A 14,687-nucleotide genomic window follows, 5' to 3' on the forward strand; every position below is an offset into this window, starting at 1 on the left:
CCCTCTCTCTCTCTCTCCCTCTCCCTCTCCTCTCTCCCTCTCCCCCTCTCGCTCTCCTCCCCTCTCGCTCTCCCCTCTCGCTCTCCCCCTCTCGCTCTCCCCTCTCGCTCTCCCCTCTCGCTCTCCCCCTCTCGCTCTCCCCCTCTCGCTCTCCCCCTCTCGCTCTCGCTCTCCCCCTCTCGCTCTCCCCCTCCGCTCCCCCCTCGCTCTCCCCCTCTCGCTCTCCCCCTCTCGCTCTCCCCCTCTCTCTCTCCCCCTCTCGCTCTCTCTCTCTCTCTCTCTCTCCCCCTCTCTCTCTCTCTCTCTCTCTCCCCTCTCTCTCTCTCTCTCTCTCCCCTCTCTCTCTCTCTCTCTCTCTCTCTCTCTCTCCCCCTCTCTCTCTCCCCCTCTCTCTCTCCCCCTCTCTCTCTCTCTCTCTCTCTCTCCCCTCGCTCTCCCCCTCTCTCCCCCCCCGCTCTCTCCATCTCTCTCCCCTCTCTCTCTCTCTCTCGCCCTCTCTCGCCCTCTCTCTCTCTCCCCCTCTCTCTCTCCCCCTCTCTCTCTCCCCCTCTCTCTCCCCCTCTCTCTCCCCTCTCTCTCTCTCTCTCTCTCTCTCTCTCTCTCCCCCTCTCTCTCTCTCCTCTCCCCCTCTCTCTCTCTCTCTCTCCCCCTCTCTCTCTCCTTCTCTCTCTCTCTCTCTCTCCCTCCCTCTCTCTCTCCCCCTCCCTCTCTCCCCCTCTCGCTCTCCCCTCTCGCTCTCCCCCTCTCTCTCTCCCCCTCTCTCTCTCTCCCTCTCCCCCTCTCTCTCTCTCTCTCTCTCTCTCTCTCTCTCTCTCTCTCTCTCTCTCCCCCTCTCTCTCTCTCTCCCTCTCTCTCTCTCTCCCTCTCCCCCTCTCTCTCTCTCTCTCTCTCCCTCTCCCTCTCTCTCTCTCTCGCTCCCCGACCTGCTGAGCGTTTGCAGCATTTTCGGTTTTTATTTGTGATTTCCAGTGACCGCAGTATTTGGTTTTGCACCAGGTTTATTGAGTTCAGTTTCACGGCTTGCTAACGCAGTACCATTCTGCCCCGGCACTGATTCGTCTCGCCGGCAGATGTAGCGGAGGAGGTTGTGGCCAAGTGCTGAGTGTCTCTGACACTGCCTGACACGCTTGGCATTTCCCCGCAGCTCCGCCCCGTTTAACGTCGGGCTGGAGAATTGCCATCGGGAAGCCCATCGGTTCCCTGGCGGTTTTGCGCTAACACTTACCACCTCACTCTCTTGCGCCCCTGGAGATCCTGATGACACCCGGTGCACAGCGCCCCGGTTGTGATATTCGCCCCCTGAAGCATCGCCGGGCATCCACAGCGTCAGCTGCACGAGGCGCGCTGACCTCGGGTGTCCGCGTGGGGAGCGCTGATTAAAGGCAGTGGAGGTCAGGTAGGGGCAACGTTTAATTCTGCCCCCAGTCTGGTGCACCCGCGATTGGTCTCTCTCTCTCTCTCAGCGCTCTGCACGTAGCGCAGGTGCTGTGTCCCAACACACACAGCGGGGAAACTCAGTCACCCCGGCATTGACGTTCGCTGTAAACGAGGGAAGGAGTCTGTACCGACAGCAGTGCTGCACGGTACGTTACTGCCCTGCCATTACTGCCCCTCTCACTCCCTTTCGCGTTCTACGGGAAGTGGTAGCGCTTGATTTAGCCCCGTTTCCCTCTTGCAGTGCTAAAGCGAACGTCCCCGTCAGCTGGAGATCTTTACCACCCAGCGATACGCAAAAGCTATCGCCCCAAACGGGTGGTGAGTGAATTTCTAGCCCCAGGTGTCCGCGCGGCCAAGATTGGCCCAAAACCACTTACCTGTGCATCACTGCGTCCTTGTCAACAACACAGTGCCTTTAATGTAATACAACGTCCCAAGGTGCTGCACAGGAGCGAAAATCAGACCAGACAAAATTTCACACCGAACAACGTAAGGAGATAATTGGAACAGGCGACCAAAAGCTGGGTCAAAGAGGTCGGTTTTAAGGAGCATCTTAAAGGAGGAGAGAGAGGCGCAGAGGTTTAGGGAGGGAGTTCCAGAGCTTGGAGCCTGGGCTTTAATTGCCAGCTATATCTCATTCATGAGCAATCCTGCATTTCTGGCTGTGCCTGCGACCTGACTTTCCGTGCTTTGGGAAATTGTGTACGGCCGTCCCTGTTTTGAACGGGGCTTAAAATGTCCAACGCAACCCCAGGTGGGAACTTGAAGAGAACGATTTAAAGGCTGCGATCAGGCAGAGCCGATCCTTGCCCAACTTCCCACTCCCTTACTCCATACTTTTCAGCATGGTCGAGAGATCAAAATCAGCGGCAGCCCCCTCCAATCAGCATGGTGTCAGCTTTGGCTCAGTGGTCAGACCTTTCGCCTCTGAGTCAGAAATTTGTGGATTTGAGCCCCACTCCAGAGACGTGAGTCCCATAATCCAGGCCAACACTCCAGGTGCCAGTACTGAGGGAGCGCCGCACTGTCGGAGGGGCGGTACTGAGGGAGCGCCGCACTGTCGGAGGGGCGGTACTGAGGGAGCGCCGCACTGTCGGAGGGGCAGTACTGAGGGAGCGCCGCACTGTCGGAGGGGCCGTCTTTCAGATGAGACTTTAAACCGAGGCCCTGTCTGCACTCTCAGGCGGGTGTAAAAGATCCCACGGCCACCATTGGAAGAAAAGTCAGCATGGATTTATGAAGGGGGAAGTCATGTTTGACAAATTTGCTGGAGTTCTTTGAGGATGTAACGAACAGGGTGAATAAAGGGGAACCAGTAGATGTGGTGTATTTGGATTTCCAGAAGGCATAAAAGGTTACTGCACAAGATAAAAGTTCAAGGAGTTGTGGGTAATATATTAGCATGGATAGAGGATTGGCTAAATAACAGAAAACAGAGAGTCGGGATAAATGGTTCACTCTCGGGTTGGCAATCAGTAACTAGTGGGGTGCCACAGGGATCAGTGCTGGGACCCCAACTATTTACAATTTATACTAACGACTTGGAAGAAAGGATCGAGTGTAACGTAGCCAAGTTTGATGACGATACAAAGGTGGGAGGAAAAGCAATGTGTGAGGAGGACACAAAATCTGCAAAAGGACAGACAGACTAAGTGAGTGGGCAAAAATTTGTCAGATGGAGTATAATGTTGGAATGTGTGAGGTCATGCACTTTGGCAGAAAAAATCAAAGAGCAAGTTATTATTTAAATGGAGAAAGATTGCAAAGTGCTGCAGTACAGCGGGACCTGGGGGTTACTTGTGCATGAAACACAAAAGGATAGTCTGCAGGTACAGCAAGTGATCAGGAAGGCCAATGGTATCTTGGCCTTTATTGCAAAGGGGATGGAGTATAAAAGCAGGGAAGTCTTGCTACAGCTATACAGGGTATTGGTGAGGCCACACCTGGAGTACTGCGTGCAGTTTTGGTCTCCGTATTTACGAAAGGATATACTTGCTTTGGAGGCAGTTCAGAGAAGGTTCACTCGGTTGATTCTGGAGATGAGGGGGTTGACTTATGAGGAAAGGTTGAGGAGGTTGGGCCTCTACTCATTGGAGTTCAGAAGAATGAGAGGTGATCTTATCGAAATGTATCAGATTATGAGGGGGCTTGACAAGGTGGATGCAGAGAGGATGTTCCCACTGATGGGGGAGACTAGAACTAGGGGGCATGGTCTTAGAATAAGGGGCCGCCCATTTAAAACTGAGATGAGGAGGAATTTCTTCTCTCAGAGGGTTGTAAATCTGTGGAATTCTCTGCCTCAGAGAGCTGTGGAGGCCGGGACATTGAATATATTTAAGACAGAAATAGACAGTTTCTTAAACGATAAAGGAATAAGGGGTTATGGGGAGCGGGCAGGGAAGTGGAGCTGAGTCCATGATCAGATCAGCCATGATGGTATTAAATGGCAGAGCAGGCTCGAGGGGCCGTATGGCTGACTCCTGCTCCTATTTCTTATGTTCTTCCGAGCAGGGGAGTTCTCCCCGGTGTCCTGGGGCCAATATTTATCCCTCAACCAACATCACTAAAACAGATTATTGGGTCATTATCACATCGCTGTGTGTGGCAAATTGTCTGCCGCGTTTCCTGCATTACGACAGTGACCACACTTCAAAAAATGTACTTCATTGGCTGTGAAGCGCATTGAGACGTCGCGAGAGAGTGAAAGATGCTGTCGAAATGGGAGTCCTTTGTGGATTTGGTTAATACCTTAACTTGGGGCAGTGACCATTTTGGATCGAGTGTACGGGCGAGTTTGGATCGAGTGTACGGGCGAGTCTGTATCGCTGCCTTATCCAGCACCAAGACTGTGCATCCCGCTGAGGTGTAGTTTGTGTTCTCAGCAGTTTGTGCTGGAAGGCAGAAAGTGGGCCTCCTGCCTGCCTGGGTAAAAGGTCAGGCTGAGGGAGCATTAGTCAAACCGAAATGCGGGGCTGTGGAGACTTTGCGAAACTCTCTGAGCAGTCCTGACGTCAGAGCTCGTTGCAGGAGAGCAGCGGGCAGAGGCAGTCGGAGGCTGTGAGTCAGCAGAAATACTGCCAACTATCGCTCGAGGCACAAGTCTTCGCGGAGGGCCTTCAACGGTCACCCTCTGCGACAGAACCTGTCCTATCTCTGCATCGGTTAGACCCAGGAGCTGGCGGGCAGGCTCAAAACCTCCCTTTCTAAAGTCACGCGTGGTGAATGACTCATCGAGGCGTTCTCTCCCTATTAAGAGCAGGCTAATCAACTTATTAGCATCAGAGGTTTTTTTTAATCAACAGCTTTTCTGGAGAACGTAAAGAAAGACTACCATTTCTACAATGCGTTGCAGCACCCCGGGATGTCCCAACGCGCCACACAGCCAATTAAGTCCTTTCTTTGACGTGTAGTCACTGTTGTAATGTAGGAAACGCAGCAGCTAATTTGCGCACAGCAAGCTCCCAATAGCAGACAACCCTCAGTACTGCCCCTCCGACAGTGCGGCACTCCCTCAGTACCGCCTCTCCGACAGTGCGGCGCTCCCTCAGTACTGCCCCTCCGACAGTGCGGCGCTCCCTCAGTACTGCCCCTCCGACAGTGCGGCGCTCCCTCAGTACTGCCCCTCCGACAGTACGGCGCTCCCTCAGTACCGCCCCTCCGACAGTGCGGCACTCCCTCAGTACTGCCCCTCCGACAGTGCGGCACTCCCTCAGTATTGCCCCTCCGACAGTGCGGCACTCCCTCAGTACCGCCCCTCCGACAGTGCGGCGCTCCCTCAGTACTGCCCCTCTGACAGTGCGGCTCTCCCTCAGTACTGCCCCTCCGACAGTGAGGCACTCCCTCAGCACTGCCCCTCCGACAGTGCGGCGCTCCCTCAGTACTGCCCCTCCGACAGTGCGGCACTCCCTCAGTACAGCCCCTCCGACAGTGCGGCGCTCCCTCAGTACTGCCCCTCCGACAGTGCGGCGCTCCCTCAGTACTGCCCCTCCGACAGTGCGGCGCTCCCTCAGTACTGCCCCTCCGACAGTGCGGCGCTCCCTCAGTACTGCACTGGGAATGCTGGCCTGTGCTCTACTCTCTGGGATGGGACTGTACCCATGACCTTCTGACTCGGACCCACTGAGCCACGGCTGGTACTGATGTGGGAGAGGAAAATGTCACCCTCGTGCTCAGGGGAGTTTTGATGAGGTTGTGACTGAGATACATTGTTGAGTCGGTGTATAGGAAGCTTAACTCTCCATTAAACCCACGCTGTACCTGGCTCTATTTCCCAGAATGAACATCGCTCAACCGTGGAAACAAAAGAAAAATCTTAAAATAATTCATTAAAATGAAAAGCTAAATCTTGCAGATGCTAGAAATCCAGAATTAAATCAGGAATTGCTGGGATCACTCTGCACAATCAGGCATCTTCTGTGGGGAGAGAAACTGCTTTATCATTTGTGACCTGAAACGTTAACTCGGTTTCTCGCTCCGCAGAAGCTGCCTGATTCTGCTGAGTGTTTCCAGCATTGTCGGTTTTTTTATTTTAGGTAATTGAAATTGTTTGACTTGTAAGGACAGACCTGAGCCTGGTTGTGTTGTCTTGTTCTCTGATGGTCCTGTCAAGCTCCTGAGGGATTAACCACACATTGAGATTCTAATAAACAGGAAGCTGGCGTATTGTAACCTTATCAACAACAACTGGCATTTATACAGCGCCTTTAACACAGTAAAACGCCCCGCGGCACTTCACAGGAGTGTTACCAAACAGAATTAGTCACCAAGCCACGTTAGGAGATAGTGGGACAGGTGACCAAAAGCTGGGTCAGAGGTCGGTTTTAAGGAGCGTCTTGAAGGAGGAGAGAGAGGCGGAGAGGTTTCGGGAGGGAGTTCCAGAGTTTGGGGCCCAGGCAGCTGAAGGCACGGCCACCGATGGTGGAGCGATGGTTTTCAGGGGATGGGCAAGAGGGCAGAATTGAAGGAGCGCAGAGATCTCGGAGGGTTGTAGGGGCTGGAGGAGATTACAGAGATAGGGAGAGTTATAGAGCTGGAGGAGGTTACAGTGATAGGGAGGGGTGTAGGGGCTGGAGGAGGTTACAGAGATAGGGAGGGGTGTAGGGGCTGGAGGAGGTTACAGAGATAGGGAGGGGTGTAGGGCTGGAGGAGGTTACAGAGATAGGGAGGGGTGCAGGGGCTGGAGGAGATTACAGAGATAGGGAGGGGTGTAGGGGCTGGAGGGGGTTACAGAGATAGGGAGGGGTGTAGGGGCTGGAGGGGGTTACAGAGATAGGGAGGGGTGTAGGGGCTGGAGGGGGTTACAGAGATAGGGAGAGTTATAGGGCTGGAGGAGGTTACAATGATAGGGAGGGGCTGGAGGGGGTTACAGAGATAGGGAGGGGGGCCGAGGAGGCCATGGAGGGCTTCGAACACAGGATGGAGAATTTTAAAATTGAGGCGTTGTTGGATGGGGAGCCAATGTAGGTCAGCGAGCACAGGGGGTGCTGGATGAACGGGACTCGGTGCGAGTTAGCACACGGGTCGGGGGGGGGGGAGCAGAGTTTTGGATGACCTCCAGTTTACGGAGGGTGGGATCACAGAATCCCGCAGCACAGGAGGATCCCATTGGGCTGTGCTGTGCCGGCTCTGTGACAGAGCAATCCAATCAGTCCCACTCCCCCTCTGCTCTTTCCCCACAGCCCCGGAACATTTCTCCTGTCCCAGTATTGATCCAATTCCCGGTTTGAAAGTCATGATTGAATCTGCTCCCACCGCCCTTTCAGGCAGCGCGTTCCCGATCACAACAACTCGCTGCGTAAAAACATTCTCCTCATCTCCCGCTCTGGTTCCATCGCCGATTATCGTCAATCTGTGTCCCTCTGGTTACCGGCCCTCCTGTCCCCGGGAACAGTCCCTCCTGATTTACTCCGTCAAACCCCCCGTGATTGTGAACACCTCGATCAAATCTCCCCCTTAACCTTCTCTGCTCCAAGGGGAACAACCCCGGCTTCTCCAGTCTCCCCACGTCACTGAAGTCCCTCATCCCCCCGGGACCGTTCTGGTCACTCTCCGCCTGGACCCTCTCCAGGGCCTTCACATCCTCCCTAAAGAACGGTGCCCAGAATTGGCCACAGTACTCCAGCTGGGGCCTGACCAGAATATTATCTGAATGGTGACAGATTAGGAAAAGGGGAGGTGCAACGAGACCTGGGTGTCATGGTACATCAGTCATTGAAAGTTGGCATGCAGGTACAGCAGGCGGTGAAGAAGGCAAATGGCATGTTGGCCTTTATAGCGAGGGGATTTGAGTATAGGAGCAGGGAGGTCTTACTGCAGTTGTACAGGGCCTTGGTGAGATCACACCTGGAATATTGTGTTCAGTTTTGGTCTCCTAATCTGAGGAAGGACATTCTTGCTATTGAGGGAGTGCAGCGATGGTTCACCAGACTGATTCCCGGGATGGCAGGACTGACATATGAAGAAAGACTGGATCGGCTAGGCTTATACTCACTGGAATTTAGAAGAATGAGAGGGGATCTCATAGAAACATATCAAATTCTGACGGGACTGGACAGGTTAGATGCAGGAAGAATGTTCCCAATGTTGGGGAAGTCCAGAACCAGAGGTCACAGTCTTAGGATAAGGGGTAAGCCATTTAGGACCGAGATGAGGAGAAACTTCTTCACTCAGAGAATTGTGAACCTGTGGAATTCTCTACCACAGAAAGTTGTTGAGGCCAATTCGTTAGATATATTCAAAAGGGAGTTAGATATGGCCCTTATGGCTAAAGGGATCAAGGGGTATGGAGAGAAAGCAGGAAAGGGGTACTGAGGGAATGATCAGCCATGATCTTATTAAATAGTGGTGCTGGCTCGAAGGGCCGAATGGCCTACTCCTGCACCTATTTTCTATGTTTATAAAAGTTTAGTAATAACTTCTTTGCTTTTGTGCTCTATTACTAAAGCCAAGAGTTGCTGTATGTCTTTTTTAACCCCTCTGTTAACTCGTCCCACCACCTTCAATGATTTGTGTATGTACACCCTCAGGTCTCGCTGTTCCTGCACCCCTTTAAAATTGTACCATTTACTTTATATTGCCTGTCCTCATTCTTCCTTCCAAAATGCAACACTTCTCTGCGTTAAACTTCATCTGCTGTCTGCCTGCCCAGTTCACCCGTCTGTCTCTGTCCTCTTCAAATCTCTTACTGTCCGCCCCACTGTCTATTACATTTCCGAGTTTTGTATCATCTGCAAACTTTTAAATTGTGCCCTGTATACCCAGGTGCAGGTCATTAGTGTATATAAATTTTTATGTGAATGTACGCTTAAATATACACTGGTCTGATAGATTATATGTGTGGCTATATTGTCTTAAAAATCCAATTTAAAACATATTTTTAATAGCTAAGGCACTCAGAAAGAACGGGTCTGTAAATCTTTGCGTGCAAAACAACAGTTGCTTCAAAGTCACGGCCTGGCTGCAAAGAGCTTTGATGGTGATGACGGTGCTCAATCAATGCTGCTCTTTATTCTTTCAGAGATGGAGGGTGCACATTAAGTTTGGATCTGAATGGCCGCTGCCCAGCGAGATCCACACGGCTGGTGAGTTACCCGGGGGTGGCAGAACCACAAGAAGCAAAGGTTCCAGCCCCAACACCCAGCCAGGCTGTCTCGACTATCAGGCAACTGAAATCGAATGTTGGACAAGATAGGCTGCACTACAGAGTGCTTGTCTCCAGCGTTCGGGCCGCACGCTGCCCGCCTGGGAGAACTCTGCAGTTCTGGTTGCCATCGGCCGTGGGAGAGAGGGTGCAGGGGGGGAACACGACTGATGAATAATAATCAGAAATAGGAGCAGGAGTCGGCCATACGGCCCCTCGAGCCTGCTCCGCCATTTAATACCACCATGACTGATCATCACCCTCAACTCCACTTCCCTGCCCGCTCCCCATAACCCTTTACTCCCTTATCATTCAAAAATCTGTCTAGCTCTCAGTCCCTCTCTCCCAGTCTTTCTATGTATCTCAGTCCCTCTTTTTATCAATATCTTTATCTGTCCCTCAGTCCCTCTCTCGATCTGTATCTTTGTCCCTCTCTCTCTCTCTCTCTCTCTGTCCCCCTCTCTCTCTCTCTGTCCCCCTCTCTCTCTCTCTCTCTCCCCCTCTCTCTCTCTCTCTGTCCCCCTCTCTCTCTCTCTCTGTCCCCCTCTCTCTCTCTCTCTGTCCCCCTCTCTCTCTCTCTCTGTCCCCCTCTCTCTCTCTCTCTGTCCCCCTCTCTCTCTCTCTGTCCCCCTCTCTCTCTCTCTGTCCCCCTCTCTCTCTCTCTCTGTCCCCCTCTCTCTCTCTCTCTGTCCCCCTCTCTCTCTCTCTGTCCCCCTCTCTCTCTCTCTGTGTCCCTCTCTCTCTCTCTGTGTCCCTCTCTCTCTCTCTCTGTCCCCCTCTCTCTCTCTCTCTGTCCCCCTCTCTCTCTCTCTCTGTCCCCCTCTCTCTCTCTCTCTCTGTCTCCCTCTCTCTCTCTCTCTCTGTCCCCCTCTCTCTCTCTCTCTCTATCCCCCTCTCTCTCTCTCTCTGTCCCTCTCTCTCTCTCTCTCTCTGTCCCCCTCTGTCTCTCTCTGTCCCTCTCTCTCTCTCTCTGACCCTCTCTCTCTCTCTCTGTCCCCCCCTCTCTCTGTCCCCCCTCTCTCTCTCTCTCTCTCTCTCTCTCTCTCTCTCTCTCTCTCTCTCTCCCCCTCTCCCCCTCTCTCTCTGTCCCCCTCTCTATCTGGCTACCTCTCTCCCAGCCTCTGTGTCCCGGGGATGGGGAATATCTCGGTCAGTTACATTCTAACGGGACAGCCCAGCCCAGGAACCCCAGCCCCTCACTCACTCACCCATGCCAGCCACACCAGCAGTATCATGTGTAAAGAGGGACACCAGTGAGTACAGATCAGAGATGACCGGATTCCAGAGACCAGTGTGAAGGTGTTCACGGAGGATCCTCACTGAGGGACAGGAGCTATTAACTGCTGTAGATAAGGCACATCCAGGGGATCACTGCAAAGTAAGTCAGCCTTGCGAGTCCAGAGGTGATGCACTTAAATTAGCGGAGAGTACATTTAAAACCGACAGAGAGAGTTGTATTATTCACATAGCAATGAGCCTTTCGCACAGTCTGCACAATAAGGGAATGGAGAGAAAGACATTAAGAAAGAGAGAAGCTGGATTATCATAGCACAACCTCACAATGTCCCAAAGTGCTTCACAGACAATTAAGTACTTTTTTTGGAGTGTAGTTGCTGCTGTAATGTAGGAAATGCCACAGCCAAGTTTGTGCACAGCAAGCTCCCACACGCTGCAATGTGATCACCTGATTGAGTGATGTTGGTTGAGGAATAAATATTGGTCCCAGGACACCGGGGAGAACTCCCCTGCTCTTCTTCCAATAGTGGCCGTGGGATCTTGTACACCCACGTGAGGGGGCAGACGGGGCCTCGGTTAAACGTTTTGTCCGAGGTACGGCACCTCCGACAGTGCTGTGTGAACGCCGCTCTGTCAGAGGGTCCCTCAGCACTGCCCCTCCGACAGATCGGGGCTCCCTCAGTACTGCCCCTCCAACAGTGCGGCACTCCCTCAGTACTGCTCCTCCGACAGTGCAGCACTCCCTCAGTACTGCTCCTCCGACAGTGCAGCACTCCCTCAGTACTGCTCCTCCGACAGTGCTGCACTCCCTCAGTACTGCCCCTCCGACAGTGCGGCACTCCCTCAGTACTGCCCCTCCGACAGTGCGGCGCTCCCTCAGTACCGCCACTCCGACAGTGTGGCGCTCCCTCAGTACTGCCCCTCCAACAGTGCGGCACTCCCTCAGTACTGCCCCTCCGACAGTGCGGCACTCCCTCAGTACTGCCCCTCCGACAGTGCGGCGCTCCCTCAGTACCGCCCCTCCGACAGTGCGGCACTCCCTCAGTACTGCCCCTCCGACAGTGCGGCGCTCCCTCAGTACTGCCCCTCCGACAGTGCGGCGCTCCCTCAGTACTGCCCCTCCGACAGTGCGGCGCTCCCTCAGTACTGCCCCTCCGACAGTGCAGTGCTCCCTCAGTACTGCCCCTCCGACAGTGCGGCGCTCCCTCAGTACCACCCCTCCGACAGTGCGGCGCTCCCTCAGTACTGCACTGGAGTGTCGGCCGAGATTTCTGGACTCGGGTTTCTGGAGTGGGACTCGAAGCCCCGAGCTCCTCACTCTGAGCCACGGCTGACACTGCATTGCATTGGGGATGTTAGTTCCAACACGCAGTCGGCCTGCGCGAGGACCATTTCTCATCCTTGGCCGCGCCACTCTTTCGACAGAAACAGCCCCCGGAGAGTAGAAAGGCTGCCCGCCCCCGCCCCCCCCAGCCGTCAAAACGCTGAGTGCGGACGGCTCAAGCGGCAGGAGAGGAGGGACTGCGGGGAGACGGGATATCAGACGCTACTCCCTCGGCGCGGGAGCAAGCCTTCCCAACAATTGCTCTTGAGCAGCCCGAGAGTGGCGGAGCCCTTCGCTCGGGTGTCAGCAGTGCCCGGGCCCAGCCTGTGACGACCTCTCCCGCTTACCGTCAATTTCACGCAAGTGAGATCCGCACTCGGGAAAATAATCTGCAGACATGACGTTCTCACTCAGAGTTCTGCTTTGCAACCAAACCCGCACAAATTCACCAACTAGTTAGCGAAACACACATAAATCTAGATACACTGAAGTACTAATAAATAAAACACACAAGCAACTAATCGAGGGGCTGGCCAATTCTGGGCACCGTACTTTAGGGAGGATGTCGAGGCCTTGGAGAGGGTCCATGGGGGAGAGTGACCAGAACGGTCCCGGGGGGATGAGGGACTTCAGTGACGTGGGGAGACTGGAGAAGCCGGAGTTGTTCCCCTTACAATTACAACAGTGACTGCACTCCAAAAGCATTCATTGGCTGTAAAGCGCTTTGAGATGTTCGGTGGTCGTGAAAGGCGCTATAGAAATGCATATTGTTCTTTTTTAGAGCAGAGAAAGTTAAGGGGAAATTTGATTGAGAAGTTTAAAATTATGAAGGCTAGGTGGGAAAAACTGTTCCCAGGAGCAGGAGGGCGGGTAACCAGAGGGACACGGATTGACGATAATCGGCGATGGAACCAGAGGGGGAGACGAGGAGAATGTTTTTACGCAGCGAGTTGTTGTGATCGGGAACGCGCTGCCTGAAAGGGCGGTGGGAGCAGATTCAATCGTGACTTTCAAACCGGGAATTGGATCAATACTGGGACAGGAGAAATGTTCCGGGGCTGTGGGGAAAGAGCAGGGGGGAGTGGGACTGATTGGATCGCTCTGTCACAGAGCCGGCACAGCACGGGCTCGATGGGCCCAATGGGATCCTCCTGTGTGATTCTGTGTTAGAGGGATTGCCCCTGAATCATTCCTGTAGAAGGGATTTATATCCACTGACGGGGAATGAGAGCACAGCAAATACTCTAAGGCCCACAAGAAAATATTTGGCAAATGGTAAACTTAATCATCCGCCATAATTAAACAGCATTTCAGAACATGGGAACCTCAGCCCCTCGAGCCTGTTCATTAGGAACAGGAGGAGGCCATTCAGCCCCTCGAGTCCATTACACAGGAACAGGAGGAGGCCATTCAGCCCCTCGAGCCTGTTAATTAGGAACAGGAGGAGGCCATTCAGCCCCTCGAGTCTGTTACACAGGAACAGGAGGAGGCCATTCAGCCCCTCGAGTCTGTTACACAGGAACAGGAGGAGGCCATTCAGCCCCTCGAGCCTGTTACATTAGGAACAGGAGGAGGCCATTCAGCCCCTCGAGCCTGTTACATTAGGAACAGGAGGAGGCCATTCATCCCCTCGAGTCTGTTACACAGGAACAGGAGGAGGCCATTCAGCCCCTCGAGCCTTTTACATTAGGAACAGGAGGAGGCCATTCAGTCCCTCGAGCCTGTTACATTAGGAACAGGAGGAGGCCATTCAGCCCCTCGAGTCTGTTACACAGGAACAGGAGGAGGCCATTCAGCCCCTCGAGCCTGTTACATTAGGAACAGGAGGAGGCCATTCAGCCCCTCGAGCCTGTTAATTAGGAACAGGAGGAGGCCATTCAGCCCCTCGAGTCTGTTACACAGGAACAGGAGGAGGCCATTCAGCCCCTCGAGTCTGTTACACAGGAACAGGAGGAGGCCATTCAGCCCCTCGAGCCTGTTACATTAGGAACAGGAGGAGGCCATTCAGCCCCTCGAGCCTGTTACATTAGGAACAGGAGGAGGCCATTCATCCCCTCGAGTCTGTTACACAGGAACAGGAGGAGGCCATTCAGCCCCTCGAGCCTTTTACATTAGGAACAGGAGGAGGCCATTCAGTCCCTCGAGCCTGTTACACAGGAACAGGAGGAGGCCATTCAGCCCCTCGAGCCTGTTACACAGGAACAGGAGGAGGCCATTCAGCCCCTCGAGCCTGTTACATTAGGAACAGGAGGAGGCCATTCAGCCCCTCGAGCCTGTTACACAGGAACAGGAGGAGGCCATTCAGCCCCTCGAGCCTGTTCCACTGTTCACAGCTGATCTGTGTTTTAACTCCATCCATCCCCCTTGATTCCATAACCCTTAATACCCTTACCCAACAAAAATCCATCCATCTCCGCTTTGAGATGTCCAATTGACCCCCGGCCTCAACAGCATCAAGAGTTCCCGATTCCCACGGCCCTTTGTGTGAAGTAGTGCTCCCTGACATCACCCTGAACGGCCGGGCTCTAATGGTAAGGTGACACCCCCTTGTTCTGGACTGACCCACCCGAGGGAATAGTTTCTCTCGATCTACCCGATCAAATTGTTTTCGCGTTTAAACAGTTCCCCGTTTAAAAGCAATATTTCTATTTATTTGTGGCCTGTCTGCCTCAAAGCGGCCTGGTTTTCTACCTTCCTGTTGTCTTGTATCGGATTACACATGGGCAGGCTGTTAAAGCACCGTCATTCTTAACGGTGAGCGTCAGATACACACTTGGTACCGTGTTTCATCAGCGCACTCCCTCGGCAATTCTTTGTAGTCCCCTCCCAGCCCGTCAAGCGAAATATTCATCGTTTGTTTAAATACATTTGTTGAAAATGCCGTTTTAAAATATTTTTTCTGTACATGTTTTTCCAGCTTGGAGTATTCACAATTCTATAATAAATATCATCTTCGGATGGCCACCGACCCCAGCTCAAATGAAACACAACCTCGGCTGATCCTGAAATGTTTTATTAGCCTTTAGAATCATAGCCTTTGGAATTCATAGA

General features: G+C 53.3%; 1 protein-coding gene across 5 annotated transcripts in view; it reads left to right on the top strand.

The window, feature by feature from the left end:
* b3gat3 (beta-1,3-glucuronyltransferase 3 (glucuronosyltransferase I)) overlaps positions 1-14,687 on the top strand; it is a 201,486-nt gene that overhangs the window by 110,954 nt on the left and 75,845 nt on the right. For 4 of the 5 annotated variants that reach the window (XM_070868078.1, XM_070868079.1, XM_070868077.1 and 1 more), the window contains one exon: positions 8,954-9,017. The exons of the other annotated variant lie outside the window; for it this stretch is intronic. The gene's annotated coding sequence lies outside the window, so the exon portion shown is untranslated. The remainder of the gene's footprint in view (positions 1-8,953; positions 9,018-14,687) is intronic. 5 annotated transcript variants of the gene reach the window in all.

This window comes from Pristiophorus japonicus, chromosome 27, assembly GCF_044704955.1.
Source record: "Pristiophorus japonicus isolate sPriJap1 chromosome 27, sPriJap1.hap1, whole genome shotgun sequence".
Lineage (NCBI taxonomy): Eukaryota > Metazoa > Chordata > Chondrichthyes > Pristiophoridae > Pristiophorus > Pristiophorus japonicus.